Source organism: Clinocottus analis, unplaced genomic scaffold (assembly GCF_023055335.1).
Source record: "Clinocottus analis isolate CAN_PGR_092001 unplaced genomic scaffold, fCliAna1.0.p SCAF_41, whole genome shotgun sequence".
NCBI lineage: Eukaryota > Metazoa > Chordata > Actinopteri > Perciformes > Cottidae > Clinocottus > Clinocottus analis.
In genome coordinates this window covers 748,565-763,189 of record NW_027176165.1, presented here as the reverse complement: position 1 = coordinate 763,189, position 14,625 = coordinate 748,565, and the positions used below count along the sequence as shown (strand labels likewise).

The following is a 14,625-nucleotide window of genomic DNA, read 5'->3' as shown; positions in this document are numbered from 1 at the left end:
CCTCAGTAGGGGAGGGGGGGGGGGGTTAAAAAGTAACCTGATTGGATTACGGCTATCAGATTGATCAAATCTCCAAAATGGGTTTTCAAAAGAAAAAAAAGGATTCAGAAATTGCATTGGATTATGTAATCCAATCTTGTCGTTGATAACCTAACCCTAATAATGAGATGCATCTTGACCTAAAACTAGACAAAGGTGCTAAACCATGGAGGGCTGGGGCGGGTGTGCTAAGCAGCTGCCCCTGCCCAATGGAAAGGGCGCCACCGTGACAAGGGAGGAAGGTCCTAGGAGGTTGGCTCAGGAAGGAAACTGTCGGTGGGTATCGCTTCTCGGCCTTTTGGCTAAGATCAAGTGTAGTATCTGTTCTTATCAGTTTAATATCTGATATGTCCTCTATCTGAGGATATCTTATTAAGCACATTTTTGCACTTGGGAGATGAAAAGGGGGCTTGCTCCATTCACTCCACGCATTGACCCGGTATTACAGAACTGCTGGGAACGGTGCACCCTTTAAACGCCTTGTTGACAATTAAACACCAATCTGCTGGAACCGTCTGTTTACTTGAATTCTGCCGTGAACCGTACGAGTCTCAGTCCCTGTGGCTCTCCAGGCGCCACACAAGTGTCAAACAAAGGTCTTGTTTACTGATGCCCCACTATTGGAAGGGAAAAAAGGCAGTCCGGTGGACACTTTTGCTCTCTTTAAAATGTGGGACTGCCCCTTTCAAATATGGGTGTGGCCTCTTTCAAATGTGGTAATGGGCGTGGCCCCTTATTTGGAACAGGGCACGTCAACCGAGGCTTACCGTGAGATATTTGACTGGGACGACTACATTATCTGCTGCTCTTGACCACAGGACGGCACTTACTTTGGTTTCTCTTCATAACGCACAAGCCTTTCGCCTTTTACTAAAGACTTCCGTGGAGAGGAACAGCAATGAGTTTAACCAATTTTTGTCAGGCTTTGCCATTTGGCTGAGCCTTGTGCATTTGTGAAAAACCAAGAGAGATTTCAGAGACACAGTTGTAAACTCTGACGTCATGATTCTATGCTCGGGTCCTCCTGTTCTCAGATAGAAAGAGATGCATTTTTCTCTGAAATCTGGGTTCTATGATTTGATCTCAAGGTTCTATGCTCTGGTCCATGTGTTCCAAGGAAGAAAGAGATACATTTTAATCTGACATCAGGGCCTCTGGGTTAATCTGACATCATTGACCTCTGGGTTCTATGCATTGACCTCTGGGTTCTATGCATTGACCTCTGGGTTCTATGCTCTGGTCCTCCTGTTCTCAGACAGAAATACCTTTTGCTCTGACTTGGATGAGTCTGTGCTCTGGTCTTTGTGTTCTAAGAAAGTCAGAGAACAGCATGCTTAATAGCATCTGGTCCGCCTACGAATCACTTGCATTTATTGGACACGATGATCAGGGGAGAGCGCGAACGCAGTCCCCCACTACCAGAAATTGTGCAGTCGAGATTCCCACATTTGGGGAATTCGCAGCGGTCAGAACAGCCTCAGTGCAATGGCTGAGCCTCGCCCTGGGCGAACCACCTTCATGATCATGGTATCTCCCCTGCCAGGTAAGTATGAGTCGGAAGAGACAGAGACAGGGGCGGCATTCCCAGACCCAGCACCCTGGTTCACGGTGCACAGATGGCGCGGTCCAAGCAGCGCCTTTAGCATTAGCTTCCCTTGGCCAGGCAGTTTCTCCATCTGAGAAACTGCCCCACGACCAAAGCAAAATCATGTTCTCCGAAATAAAGAATGACATACATTTTGCTCTGACATCAGGGTTCTGTGCTTTGATCTCAGGATTCTGTCCTTTAATCTCAAGGTTCTATCCTCTTTTCCTTGTGTTCTAAGGAAGAATGAATGAGATGCATTTCACTCTGACATCAGGGTTCTCTGCTTTGATCTCAAGGTTCTATGCTCTGATCTCAAGGTTCTATGCTCTTTTCCTTGTGTTCCAAGAAATAAATGAGATACATTTTGCTCTGACATCAGGGTTCTGTGCTTTGATCTCAGGGTTCTGTGCTCTGATCCTCAGTAGGGGAGGGGGGGGGGGGTTAAAAAGTAACCTGATTGGATTACGGCTATCAGATTGGATCAAATCTCCAAAATGGGTTTTCAAAAGAAAAAAAAGGATTCAGAAATTGCATTGGATTATGTAATCCAATCTTGTCGTTGATAACCTAACCCTAATAATGAGATGCATCTTGACCTAAAACTAGACAAAGGTGCTAAACCATGGAGGGCTGGGGCGGGTGTGCTAAGCAGCTGCCCCTGCCCAATGGAAAGGGCGCCACCGTGACAAGGGAGGAAGGTCCTAGGAGGTTGGCTCAGGAAGGAAACTGTCGGTGGGTATCGCTTCTCGGCCTTTTGGCTAAGATCAAGTGTAGTATCTGTTCTTATCAGTTTAATATCTGATATGTCCTCTATCTGAGGATATCTTATTAAGCACATTTTTGCACTTGGGAGATGAAAAGGGGGCTTGCTCCATTCACTCCACGCATTGACCCGGTATTGCAGTACTGCTGGGAACGGTGCACCCTTTAAACGCCTTGTTGACAAATAAACACCAATCTGCTGGAACCGTCTGTTTACTTGAATTCTGCCGTGAACCGTACGAGTCTCAGTCCCTGTGGCTCTCCAGGCGCCACACAAGTGTCAAACAAAGGTCTTGTTTACTGATGCCCCACTATTGGAAGGGAAAAAAGGCAGTCCGGTGGACACTTTTGCTCTCTTTAAAATGTGGGACTGCCCCTTTCAAATATGGGTGTGGCCTCTTTCAAATGTGGTAATGGGCGTGGCCCCTTATTTGGAACAGGGCACGTCAACCGAGGCTTACCGTGAGATATTTGACTGGGACGACTACATTATCTGCTGCTCTTGACCACAGGACGGCACTTACTTTGGTTTCTCTTCATAACGCACAAGCCTTTCGCCTTTTACTAAAGACTTCCGTGGAGAGGAACAGCAATGAGTTTAACCAATTTTTGTCAGGCTTTGCCATTTGGCTGAGCCTTGTGCATTTGTGAAAAACCAAGAGAGATTTCAGAGACACAGTTGTAAACTCTGACGTCATGATTCTATGCTCGGGTCCTCCTGTTCTCAGATAGAAAGAGATGCATTTTTCTCTGAAATCAGGGTTCTATGATTTGATCTCAAGGTTCTATGCTCTGGTCCATGTGTTCCAAGGAAGAAAGAGATACATTTTAATCTGACATCAGGGCCTCTGGGTTAATCTGACATCATTGACCTCTGGGTTCTATGCATTGACCTCTGGGTTCTATGCATTGACCTCTGGGTTCTATGCTCTGGTCCTCCTGTTCTCAGACAGAAATACCTTTTGCTCTGACTTGGATGAGTCTGTGCTCTGGTCTTTGTGTTCTAAGAAAGTCAGAGAACAGCATGCTTAATAGCATCTGGTCCACCTACGAATCACTTGCATTTATTGGACACGATGATCAGGGGAGAGCGCGAACGCAGTCCCCCACTACCAGAAATTGTGCAGTCGAGATTCCCACATTTGGGGAATTCGCAGCGGTCAGAACAGCCTCAGTGCAATGGCTGAGCCTCGCCCTGGGCGAACCACCTTCATGATCATGGTATCTCCCCTGCCAGGTAAGTATGAGTTGGAAGAGACAGAGACAGGGGCGGCATTCCCAGACCCAGCACCCTGGTTCACGGTGCACAGATGGCGCGGTCCAAGCAGCGCCTTTAGCATTAGCTTCCCTTGGCAAGCAGTTTCTCCATCTGAGAAACTGCCCCGCGACCAAAGCAAAATCATGTTCTCCGAAATAAAGAATGACATACATTTTGCTCTGACATCAGGGTTCTGTGCTTTGATCTCAGGATTCTGTCCTTTAATCTCAAGGTTCTATCCTCTTTTCCTTGTGTTCTAAGGAAGAATGAATGAGATGCATTTCACTCTGACATCAGGGTTCTCTGCTTTGATCTCAAGGTTCTATGCTCTGATCTCAAGGTTCTATGCTCTTTTCCTTGTGTTCCAAGAAATAAATGAGATACATTTTGCTCTGACATCAGGGTTCTGTGCTTTGATCTCAGGGTTCTGTGCTCTGATCCTCAGTAGGGGAGGGGGGGGGGGTTAAAAAGTAACCTGATTGGATTACGGCTATCAGATTGGATCAAATCTCCAAAATGGGTTTTCAAAAGAAAAAAAAGGATTCAGAAATTGCATTGGATTATGTAATCCAATCTTGTCGTTGATAACCTAACCCTAATAATGAGATGCATCTTGACCTAAAACTAGACAAAGGTGCTAAACCATGGAGGGCTGGGGCGGGTGTGCTAAGCAGCTGCCCCTGCCCAATGGAAAGGGCGCCACCGTGACAAGGGAGGAAGGTCCTAGGAGGTTGGCTCAGGAAGGAAACTGTCGGTGGGTATCGCTTCTCGGCCTTTTGGCTAAGATCAAGTGTAGTATCTGTTCTTATCAGTTTAATATCTGATATGTCCTCTATCTGAGGATATCTTATTAAGCACATTTTTGCACTTGGGAGATGAAAAGGGGGCTTGCTCCATTCACTCCACGCATTGACCCGGTATTGCAGTACTGCTGGGAACGGTGCACCCTTTAAACGCCTTGTTGACAAATAAACACCAATCTGCTGGAACCGTCTGTTTACTTGAATTCTGCCGTGAACCGTACGAGTCTCAGTCCCTGTGGCTCTCCAGGCGCCACACAAGTGTCAAACAAAGGTCTTGTTTACTGATGCCCCACTATTGGAAGGGAAAAAAGGCAGTCCGGTGGACACTTTTGCTCTCTTTAAAATGTGGGACTGCCCCTTTCAAATATGGGTGTGGCCTCTTTCAAATGTGGTAATGGGCGTGGCCCCTTATTTGGAACAGGGCACGTCAACCGAGGCTTACCGTGAGATATTTGACTGGGACGACTACATTATCTGCTGCTCTTGACCACAGGACGGCACTTACTTTGGTTTCTCTTCATAACGCACAAGCCTTTCGCCTTTTACTAAAGACTTCCGTGGAGAGGAACAGCAATGAGTTTAACCAATTTTTGTCAGGCTTGGCCATTTGGCTGAGCCTTGTGCATTTGTGAAAAACCAAGCGAGATTTCAGAGACACAGTCATGACGTCATGATTCTATGCTCGGGTCCTCCTGTTCTCAGATAGAAAGAGATGCATTTTTCTCTGAAATCAGGGTTCTATGATTTGATCTCAAGGTTCTATGCTCTGGTCCATGTGTTCCAAGGAAGAAAGAGATACATTTTAATCTGACATCAGGGCCTCTGGGTTAATCTGACATCATTGACCTCTGGGTTCTATGCATTGACCTCAAGGTTCTATGCTCTGGTCCTCCTGTTCTCAGACAGAAATACCTTTTGCTCTGACTTGGATGAGTCTGTGCTCTGGTCCTTGTGTTCTAAGAAAGTCAGAGAACAGCATGCTTAATAGCATCTGGTCCGCCTACGAATCACTTGCATTTATTGGACACGATGATCAGGGGAGAGCGCGAACGCAGTCCCCCACTACCAGAAATTGTGCAGTCGAGATTCCCACATTTGGGGAATTCGCAGCGGTCAGAACAGCCTCAGTGCAATGGCTGAGCCTCGCCCTGGGCGAACCACCTTCATGATCATGGTATCTCCCCTGCCAGGTAAGTATGAGTTGGAAGAGACAGAGACAGGGGCGGCATTCCCAGACCCAGCACCCTGGTTCACGGTGCACAGATGGCGCGGTCCAAGCAGCGCCTTTAGCATTAGCTTCCCTTGGCCAGGCAGTTTCTCCATCTGAGAAACTGCCCCACGACCAAAGCAAAATCATGTTCTCCGAAATAAAGAATGACATACATTTTGCTCTGACATCAGGGTTCTGTGCTTTGATCTCAGGATTCTGTCCTTTAATCTCAAGGTTCTATCCTCTTTTCCTTGTGTTCTAAGGAAGAATGAATGAGATGCATTTCACTCTGACATCAGGGTTCTCTGCTTTGATCTCAAGGTTCTATGCTCTGATCTCAAGGTTCTATGCTCTTTTCCTTGTGTTCCAAGAAATAAATGAGATACATTTTGCTCTGACATCAGGGTTCTGTGCTTTGATCTCAGGGTTCTGTGCTCTGATCCTCAGTAGGGGAGGGGGGGGGGGGTTAAAAAGTAACCTGATTGGATTACGGCTATCAGATTGGATCAAATCTCCAAAATGGGTTTTCAAAAGAAAAAAAAGGATTCAGAAATTGCATTGGATTATGTAATCCAATCTTGTCGTTGATAACCTAACCCTAATAATGAGATGCATCTTGACCTAAAACTAGACAAAGGTGCTAAACCATGGAGGGCTGGGGCGGGTGTGCTAAGCAGCTGCCCCTGCCCAATGGAAAGGGCGCCACCGTGACAAGGGAGGAAGGTCCTAGGAGGTTGGCTCAGGAAGGAAACTGTTGGTGGGTATCGCTTCTCGGCCTTTTGGCTAAGATCAAGTGTAGTATCTGTTCTTATCAGTTTAATATCTGATATGTCCTCTATCTGAGGATATCTTATTAAGCACATTTTTGCACTTGGGAGAGGAAAAGGGGGCTTGCTCCATTCACTCCACGCATTGACCCGGTATTGCAGTACTGCTGGGAACGGTGCACCCTTTAAACGCCTTGTTGACAAATAAACACCAATCTGCTGGAACCGTCTGTTTACTTGAATTCTGCCGTGAACCGTACGAGTCTCAGTCCCTGTGGCTCTCCAGGCGCCACACAAGTGTCAAACAAAGGCCTTGTTTACTGATGCCCCACTATTGGAAGGGTAAAAAGGCAGTCCGGTGGACACTTTTGCTCTCTTTAAAATGTGGGACTGCCCCTTTCAAATATGGGTGTGGCCTCTTTCAAATGTGGTAATGGGCGTGGCCCCTTATTTGGAACAGGGCACGTCAACCGAGGCTTACCGTGAGATATTTGACTGGGACGACTACATTATCTGCTGCTCTTGACCACAGGACGGCACTTACTTTGGTTTCTCTTCATAACGCACAAGCCTTTCGCCTTTTACTAAAGACTTCCGTGGAGAGGAACAGCAATGAGTTTAACCAATTTTTGTCAGGCTTTGCCATTTGGCTGAGCCTTGTGCATTTGTGAAAAACCAAGAGAGATTTCAGAGACACAGTTGTAAACTCTGACGTCATGATTCTATGCTCGGGTCCTCCTGTTCTCAGATAGAAAGAGATGCATTTTTCTCTGAAATCAGGGTTCTATGATTTGATCTCAAGGTTCTATGCTCTGGTCCATGTGTTCCAAGGAAGAAAGAGATACATTTTAATCTGACATCAGGGCCTCTGGGTTAATCTGACATCATTGACCTCTGGGTTCTATGCATTGACCTCTGGGTTCTATGCATTGACCTCAAGGTTCTATGCTCTGGTCCTCCTGTTCTCAGACAGAAATACCTTTTGCTCTGACTTGGATGAGTCTGTGCTCTGGTCCTTGTGTTCTAAGAAAGTCAGAGAACAGCATGCTTAATAGCATCTGGTCCGCCTACGAATCACTTGCATTTATTGGACACGATGATCAGGGGAGAGCGCGAACGCAGTCCCCCACTACCAGAAATTGTGCAGTCGAGATTCCCACATTTGGGGAATTCGCAGCGGTCAGAACAGCCTCAGTGCAATGGCTGAGCCTCGCCCTGGGCGAACCACCTTCATGATCATGGTATCTCCCCTGCCAGGTAAGTATGAGTTGGAAGAGACAGAGACAGGGGCGGCATTCCCAGACCCAGCACCCTGGTTCACGGTGCACAGATGGCGCGGTCCAAGCAGCGCCTTTAGCATTAGCTTCCCTTGGCAAGCAGTTTCTCCATCTGAGAAACTGCCCCGCGACCAAAGCAAAATCATGTTCTCCGAAATAAAGAATGACATACATTTTGCTCTGACATCAGGGTTCTGTGCTTTGATCTCAGGATTCTGTCCTTTAATCTCAAGGTTCTATCCTCTTTTCCTTGTGTTCTAAGGAAGAATGAATGAGATGCATTTCACTCTGACATCAGGGTTCTCTGCTTTGATCTCAAGGTTCTATGCTCTGATCTCAAGCTTCTATGCTCTTTTCCTTGTGTTCCAAGAAATAAATGAGATACATTTTGCTCTGACATCAGGGTTCTGTGCTTTGATCTCAGGGTTCTGTGCTCTGATCCTCAGTAGGGGGGGGGGGGGGGGTTAAAAAGTAACCTGATTGGATTACGGCTATCAGATTGGATCAAATCTCCAAAATGGGTTTTCAAAAGAAAAAAAAGGATTCAGAAATTGCATTGGATTATGTAATCCAATCTTGTCGTTGATAACCTAACCCTAATAATGAGATGCATCTTGACCTAAAACTAGACAAAGGTGCTAAACCATGGAGGGCTGGGGCGGGTGTGCTAAGCAGCTGCCCCTGCCCAATGGAAAGGGCGCCACCGTGACAAGGGAGGAAGGTCCTAGGAGGTTGGCTCAGGAAGGAAACTGTCGGTGGGTATCGCTTCTCGGCCTTTTGGCTAAGATCAAGTGTAGTATCTGTTCTTATCAGTTTAATATCTGATATGTCCTCTATCTGAGGATATCTTATTAAGCACATTTTTGCACTTGGGAGATGAAAAGGGGGCTTGCTCCATTCACTCCACGCATTGACCCGGTATTGCAGTACTGCTGGGAACGGTGCACCCTTTAAACGCCTTGTTGACAAATAAACACCAATCTGCTGGAACCGTCTGTTTACTTGAATTCTGCCGTGAACCGTACGAGTCTCAGTCCCTGTGGCTCTCCAGGCGCCACACAAGTGTCAAACAAAGGTCTTGTTTACTGATGCCCCACTATTGGAAGGGTAAAAAGGCAGTCCGGTGGACACTTTTGCTCTCTTTAAAATGTGGGACTGCCCCTTTCAAATATGGGTGTGGCCTCTTTCAAATGTGGTAATGGGCGTGGCCCCTTATTTGGAACAGGGCACGTCAACCGAGGCTTACCGTGAGATATTTGACTGGGACGACTACATTATCTGCTGCTCTTGACCACAGGACGGCACTTACTTTGGTTTCTCTTCATAACGCACAAGCCTTTCGCCTTTTACTAAAGACTTCCGTGGAGAGGAACAGCAATGAGTTTAACCAATTTTTGTCAGGCTTTGCCATTTGGCTGAGCCTTGTGCATTTGTGAAAAACCAAGAGAGATTTCAGAGACACAGTTGTAAACTCTGACGTCATGATTCTATGCTCGGGTCCTCCTGTTCTCAGATAGAAAGAGATGCATTTTTCTCTGAAATCAGGGTTCTATGATTTGATCTCAAGGTTCTATGCTCTGGTCCATGTGTTCCAAGGAAGAAAGAGATACATTTTAATCTGACATCAGGGCCTCTGGGTTAATCTGACATCATTGACCTCTGGGTTCTATGCATTGACCTCTGGGTTCTATGCTTTGACCTCAAGGTTCTATGCTCTGGTCCTCCTGTTCTCAGACAGAAATACCTTTTGCTCTGACTTGGATGAGTCTGTGCTCTGGTCCTTGTGTTCTAAGAAAGTCAGAGAACAGCATGCTTAATAGCATCTGGTCCGCCTACGAATCACTTGCATTTATTGGACACAATGATCAGGGGAGAGCGCGAACGCAGTCCCCCACTACCAGAAATTGTGCAGTCGAGATTCCCACATTTGGGGAATTCGCAGCGGTCAGAACAGCCTCAGTGCAATGGCTGAGCCTCGCCCTGGGCGAACCACCTTCATGATCATGGTATCTCCCCTGCCAGGTAAGTATGAGTTGGAAGAGACAGAGACAGGGGCGGCATTCCCAGACCCAGCACCCTGGTTCACGGTGCACAGATGGCGCGGTCCAAGCAGCGCCTTTAGCATTAGCTTCCCTTGGCAAGCAGTTTCTCCATCTGAGAAACTGCCCCGCGACCAAAGCAAAATCATGTTCTCCGAAATAAAGAAGGACATACATTTTGCTCTGACATCAGGGTTCTGTGCTTTGATCTCAGGATTCTGTCCTTTAATCTCAAGGTTCTATCCTCTTTTCCTTGTGTTCTAAGGAAGAATGAATGAGATGCATTTCACTCTGACATCAGGGTTCTCTGCTTTGATCTCAAGGTTCTATGCTCTGATCTCAAGCTTCTATGCTCTTTTCCTTGTGTTCCAAGAAATAAATGAGATACATTTTGCTCTGACATCAGGGTTCTGTGCTTTGATCTCAGGGTTCTGTGCTTTGATCCTCAGTAGGGGAGGGGGGGGGGGGTTAAAAAGTAACCTGATTGGATTACGGCTATCAGATTGGATCAAATCTCCAAAATGGGTTTTCAAAAGAAAAAAAAAGGATTCAGAAATTGCATTGGATTATGTAATCCAATCTTGTCGTTGATAACCTAACCCTAATAATGAGATGCATCTTGACCTAAAACTAGACAAAGGTGCTAAACCATGGAGGGCTGGGGCGGGTGTGCTAAGCAGCTGCCCCTGCCCAATGGAAAGGGCGCCACCGTGACAAGGGAGGAAGGTCCTAGGAGGTTGGCTCAGGAAGGAAACTGTCGGTGGGTATCGCTTCTCGGCCTTTTGGCTAAGATCAAGTGTAGTATCTGTTCTTATCAGTTTAATATCTGATATGTCCTCTATCTGAGGATATCTTATTAAGCACATTTTTGCACTTGGGAGAGGAAAAGGGGGCTTGCTCCATTCACTCCACGCATTGACCCGGTATTGCAGTACTGCTGGGAACGGTGCACCCTTTAAACGCCTTGTTGACAAATAAACACCAATCTGCTGGAACTGTCTGTTTACTTGAATTCTGCCGTGAACCGTACGAGTCTCAGTCCCTGTGGCTCTCCAGGCGCCACACAAGTGTCAAACAAAGGCCTTGTTTACTGATGCCCCACTATTGGAAGGGAAAAAAGGCAGTCCGGTGGACTCTCTTTAAAATGTGGGACTGCCCCTTTCAAATATGGGTGTGGCCTCTTTCAAATGTGGTAATGGCCCCTTATTTGGAACAGGGCACGTCAACCGAGGCTTACCGTGAGATATTTGACTGGGACGACTACATTATCTGCTGCTCTTGACCACAGGACGGCACTTACTTTGGTTTCTCTTCATAATGCACAAACTGATTAAGATTACCAAAGGGTTAGATTTACCCAGGATTAATTAACTAAAGTTAAACTAGGTTTAAAGTTTAGTGCAACTGGATTAAACAACAAACCTGGTTTAAACCTAGTTTAGAGTTAATCCTTGTTGGTGCAACCCAGCTCAAGAGTCCATGTAAGGTGCACAGAGTGGTATCGGGCCGGCTGGTGCCGGAGGCCTCAACCCCGTCAGCGCACCGGTTTCAACCAACCTGGAACACGCCGCTGACAACATGGAGGGACGACCCGGCGAAAAAAACGACACTGCGCTCCATAAAAGTCCCTTCAAAATAAGATCACACAAAATAATAATTATATATTTTTATTTTTCTTCCAAGCAAAGGCCCGCGGCCCATTAAAACAGGTCCGCGACCGACCCACCAGTTGAGAACCAATAGAGTATCAATCCATTTCAGTAAGAGCAGAGAACTACATGACGTGTAATGTAGGAATATTCATCCAGTAGTGCTGATGCATCATTATACAAATTAGTGTCTATTAGTTCTAGTAAGGTTGTGTCACACTGGATTCTATATTTCATATCCGTAGGGACACTTCAGACGGAGCCAGGGTGTTTCTCCTGGACTAATCACCTCCTGGCTGGAGAAGGCAATGGATTTTTCCATTCTTTACCAATATTTTCTAGCAGGTACTATTTAGTCTTGGAAGGGTTAGTTGAGTTATGATGTTGTGCCACCATGTTCACTTCTAAAAACAACATGGTGCTATACTGAAGTGTGCAGATACGCCCTGCTTTTCCCTTAATATACACAACTTACATTTCACGTAGACACTGCAAAGATTATAGTTCAAATGTGTTTTCATGTCCCACTGATGTGTAGGAACCCTGCAAGTATATAAATATAAATATAAAAACAAGATTTAGAGCAAAACACGTTCACTAGCGTGAGGTAAGATATCTATGCTGCTGCTGTTAGCAGCTACTTACTGATCACAATGTCTTCATACCCATAAAGATCGCTATGTTGTGAGAACGGAGTTCATTTAGGAGTATTACTGATCTATAAACATAGATGTTCAAGGCCATCTATCAATCTATGCACTGATAAAAATCATATGAAGTCGTTCTTGCTTCAAACAAGAAGCCAGCACTGTGTGTGTGTGTGTGTGTGTGTGTGTGTGTGTGTGTGTGTGTGTGTGTGTGTTCATTTGGATGGAGAAATGCAGTTTGAGTCAGAGTCCAGGTTGACTTGTGCAGCCTCTGAAGGTAAAGGTGGAGGCGTCAAACAGTGGGTTCTTCACCTCCATTTCCCCCGCCTGAAGAGACAGGAAGAGGTTCTGGGTAGTTAATTATCAAAGAGGAAACTTATTTGCAGACAACGTTTTATTTATAAAGTTACATGTTAACACAATAAAATACACTTGCAGTGCAATCAATGAAGATCTCACTGGTTTCTACGAGCAATTGAACACAAAGATGAACGAGTATAATTTCATTCAGCATCAGTACATGTTTTATTAGCATACATTGATCATGTTGCAGGTTCTAGGAAGTTCGACTACGACATCGATGATTACATTTTCTAATATAGAGTTCTATGATGCCATCATACTCTATGCTCATAGTCGCTTTGGAGTTGTTTTTTTAATGAAGTTTAAATCGAATTTCAATTGAGTTGATCTTCAAAACTACAGAATGGAAAAAAGTACAGCAAATGTCAATTTTGACAAAAGTTACCTGTAGACTTGGAGTTTGAGTCTAAATGCTTTTAAAGCTGCATCGATGGAATGATAGCTGGACGTAACAGAATATAACCTTTCCAAAGATACATTATTGATAACTTCTTTCCATTATCTCTGCATTTAATGACTGGGTGAATGCCTCAACCTCGTGGTCAGTATGGCAGTACAGTTCCTCTGTCAGAGGCTTCTCTAACGTGTTTAAATGGAAGAGTCTCAGGATGAGTCTTCAGGTGTTGTTTTCACGGCTTGTGTGCATCTCAGCGCCTTGTGTCATCCCTCTGTGTGAGGTCATGTTTGCACACATGTCTGTTGTCTGTTGTCGTTAGCATGCAGTCTGTTGTCTGTTGTCTTTAGCATGCAGTCTGTTGTCTGTTGTCTTTAGCATGCAGTATGTTGTCTGTTGTATTTATCATGCAGTCTGTTGTCTTTAGCATGCAGCCTGTTGTCTGTTGTCTTTAGCATGCAGTATGTTGTCTGTTGTATTTATCATGCAGTCTGTTGTCGTTAGCATGCAGCCTGTTGTCTTTAGCATGCAGCCTGTTGTCTGTTGTCGTTAGCATGCAGTCTGTTGTCTGTTGTCATTAGCATGCAGTCTGTTGTCTGTTGTCGTTAGCATGCAGTCTGTTGTCGTTAGCATGCAGTCTGTTGTCGTTAGCATGCAGCCTGTTGTCTGTTGTCTTTAGCATGCAGCCTGTTGCCTGTTGTCGTTAGCATGCAGTCTGTTGTCTGTTGTCGTTAGCATGCAGTCTGTTGTCGTTAGCATGTAGTCTGTTGTCTGTTGTCGTTAGCATGCAGTCTGTTGTCGTTAGCATGCAGTCGGTTGTCGTTAGCATGCAGTCTGTTGTCTGTTGTCGTTAGCATGCAGTCGGTTGTCGTTAGCATGCAGTCTGTTGTCGTTAGCATGCAGTCGGTTGTCGTTAGCATGCAGTCTGTTGTCGTTAGCATGCAGTCTGTTGTCTTTAGCATGCAGTCTGTCTAAAGACATGTAGACAGGTTAGTTAACTCTAACTTGCCCGTAGATGTGAATGTTTTTCTGTTTCTATGTCTCTGCTCGGTGACAGTCTTTAATATGTACCTGTCCAGGGTGAAAATATAACATTTTTTCATAATACGAGACAGAGTTTACTCACGGGGGCCAATCCAGGACACTCGTACACTGTAAAATCTCCGTCCTCGTTCTCCTCATCCGTCGATGCTCCTGAGTCAGGAACTTTAGGCTCATTATTTTGTCTGCAGAGGTCACAAACACACACAGCCATCACACATTCGGATGGATGACATATGTTTGATGAGGCAGGTAGGGACCCAAGACCAGGAGACAGACACACAAGCCCAGGAAAGGTGAGTGTGTCTGGGTTCTCACTCACTTCTCCAATGAGAGCATCTGCTGCTTCTGGTGCTGGAACATCTGGGCACTGTGGGCCAGCTTCTCGTCCCCAAGCTGCAACACACCAAGAGGCAGAGGGGAGATGACGAGGTCAGAAATATTCCTCCACATCCAGTTGACTTTCATTCCACAGCGTGGCTCCGTACTAGACATGTTCAGGTTCTGCAGGTGCTGAAAGGATGGGTTTGTTTATCGTTAGCTTGTTCTATCCAGCAAGAAACTGTTGGGTAACATTATCCTCCAGTTCCCACCATCAACCAAGAAAGCATACTATTGGTGGTGTGATGTGCTGGCCTATGCAATCATGTTTTCGGTGTTGTAAGGGCTTTTGGAGGGTTTTGAACTGACACTACAGCACACAGAAAGCAGCCAGTGGAGCTGTGAGCATCTGGGGAAACAATGGTCAAACAACTGAAATAATTACCAAATATTAAAATCAATATCTT

General features: G+C 45.7%; 16 non-coding genes across 16 annotated transcripts; 11 read left to right on the top strand and 5 right to left on the bottom strand.

Annotated features, from left to right (window-relative positions):
- The first annotated feature begins 321 nt into the window (after window positions 1-321).
- LOC137801530 (U2 spliceosomal RNA) lies at window positions 322-512 on the top strand. The gene has a single exon (XR_011079800.1). It is a non-coding gene; the product is annotated as a U2 spliceosomal RNA (small nuclear RNA).
- A 353-nt stretch (window positions 513-865) lies between these two features.
- LOC137801541 (U5 spliceosomal RNA) lies at window positions 866-980 on the top strand. The gene has a single exon (XR_011079810.1). It is a non-coding gene; the product is annotated as a U5 spliceosomal RNA (small nuclear RNA).
- Window positions 981-1,426: 446 nt separating this feature from the next.
- LOC137801536 (U1 spliceosomal RNA) lies at window positions 1,427-1,590 on the bottom strand. The gene has a single exon (XR_011079806.1). It is a non-coding gene; the product is annotated as a U1 spliceosomal RNA (small nuclear RNA).
- Window positions 1,591-2,365: 775 nt separating this feature from the next.
- On the top strand, window positions 2,366-2,556 carry LOC137801485 (U2 spliceosomal RNA). Its single transcript, XR_011079758.1, has one exon. It is a non-coding gene; the product is annotated as a U2 spliceosomal RNA (small nuclear RNA).
- A 353-nt stretch (window positions 2,557-2,909) lies between these two features.
- LOC137801539 (U5 spliceosomal RNA) lies at window positions 2,910-3,024 on the top strand. Its single transcript, XR_011079809.1, has one exon. It is a non-coding gene; the product is annotated as a U5 spliceosomal RNA (small nuclear RNA).
- A 446-nt stretch (window positions 3,025-3,470) lies between these two features.
- LOC137801524 (U1 spliceosomal RNA) lies at window positions 3,471-3,634 on the bottom strand. The gene has a single exon (XR_011079795.1). It is a non-coding gene; the product is annotated as a U1 spliceosomal RNA (small nuclear RNA).
- A 773-nt stretch (window positions 3,635-4,407) lies between these two features.
- On the top strand, window positions 4,408-4,598 carry LOC137801484 (U2 spliceosomal RNA). The gene has a single exon (XR_011079757.1). It is a non-coding gene; the product is annotated as a U2 spliceosomal RNA (small nuclear RNA).
- Window positions 4,599-4,951: 353 nt separating this feature from the next.
- LOC137801533 (U5 spliceosomal RNA) lies at window positions 4,952-5,066 on the top strand. Its single transcript, XR_011079803.1, has one exon. It is a non-coding gene; the product is annotated as a U5 spliceosomal RNA (small nuclear RNA).
- Window positions 5,067-5,484: 418 nt separating this feature from the next.
- Window positions 5,485-5,648, bottom strand: LOC137801512 (U1 spliceosomal RNA). The gene has a single exon (XR_011079784.1). It is a non-coding gene; the product is annotated as a U1 spliceosomal RNA (small nuclear RNA).
- Window positions 5,649-6,423: 775 nt separating this feature from the next.
- On the top strand, window positions 6,424-6,614 carry LOC137801633 (U2 spliceosomal RNA). Its single transcript, XR_011079896.1, has one exon. It is a non-coding gene; the product is annotated as a U2 spliceosomal RNA (small nuclear RNA).
- A 353-nt stretch (window positions 6,615-6,967) lies between these two features.
- On the top strand, window positions 6,968-7,082 carry LOC137801538 (U5 spliceosomal RNA). Its single transcript, XR_011079808.1, has one exon. It is a non-coding gene; the product is annotated as a U5 spliceosomal RNA (small nuclear RNA).
- Window positions 7,083-7,528: 446 nt separating this feature from the next.
- On the bottom strand, window positions 7,529-7,692 carry LOC137801501 (U1 spliceosomal RNA). Its single transcript, XR_011079773.1, has one exon. It is a non-coding gene; the product is annotated as a U1 spliceosomal RNA (small nuclear RNA).
- Window positions 7,693-8,465: 773 nt separating this feature from the next.
- On the top strand, window positions 8,466-8,656 carry LOC137801634 (U2 spliceosomal RNA). Its single transcript, XR_011079897.1, has one exon. It is a non-coding gene; the product is annotated as a U2 spliceosomal RNA (small nuclear RNA).
- A 353-nt stretch (window positions 8,657-9,009) lies between these two features.
- LOC137801537 (U5 spliceosomal RNA) lies at window positions 9,010-9,124 on the top strand. The gene has a single exon (XR_011079807.1). It is a non-coding gene; the product is annotated as a U5 spliceosomal RNA (small nuclear RNA).
- A 446-nt stretch (window positions 9,125-9,570) lies between these two features.
- LOC137801489 (U1 spliceosomal RNA) lies at window positions 9,571-9,734 on the bottom strand. Its single transcript, XR_011079762.1, has one exon. It is a non-coding gene; the product is annotated as a U1 spliceosomal RNA (small nuclear RNA).
- A 775-nt stretch (window positions 9,735-10,509) lies between these two features.
- Window positions 10,510-10,700, top strand: LOC137801632 (U2 spliceosomal RNA). Its single transcript, XR_011079895.1, has one exon. It is a non-coding gene; the product is annotated as a U2 spliceosomal RNA (small nuclear RNA).
- Window positions 10,701-14,625: the final 3,925 nt, after the last annotated feature.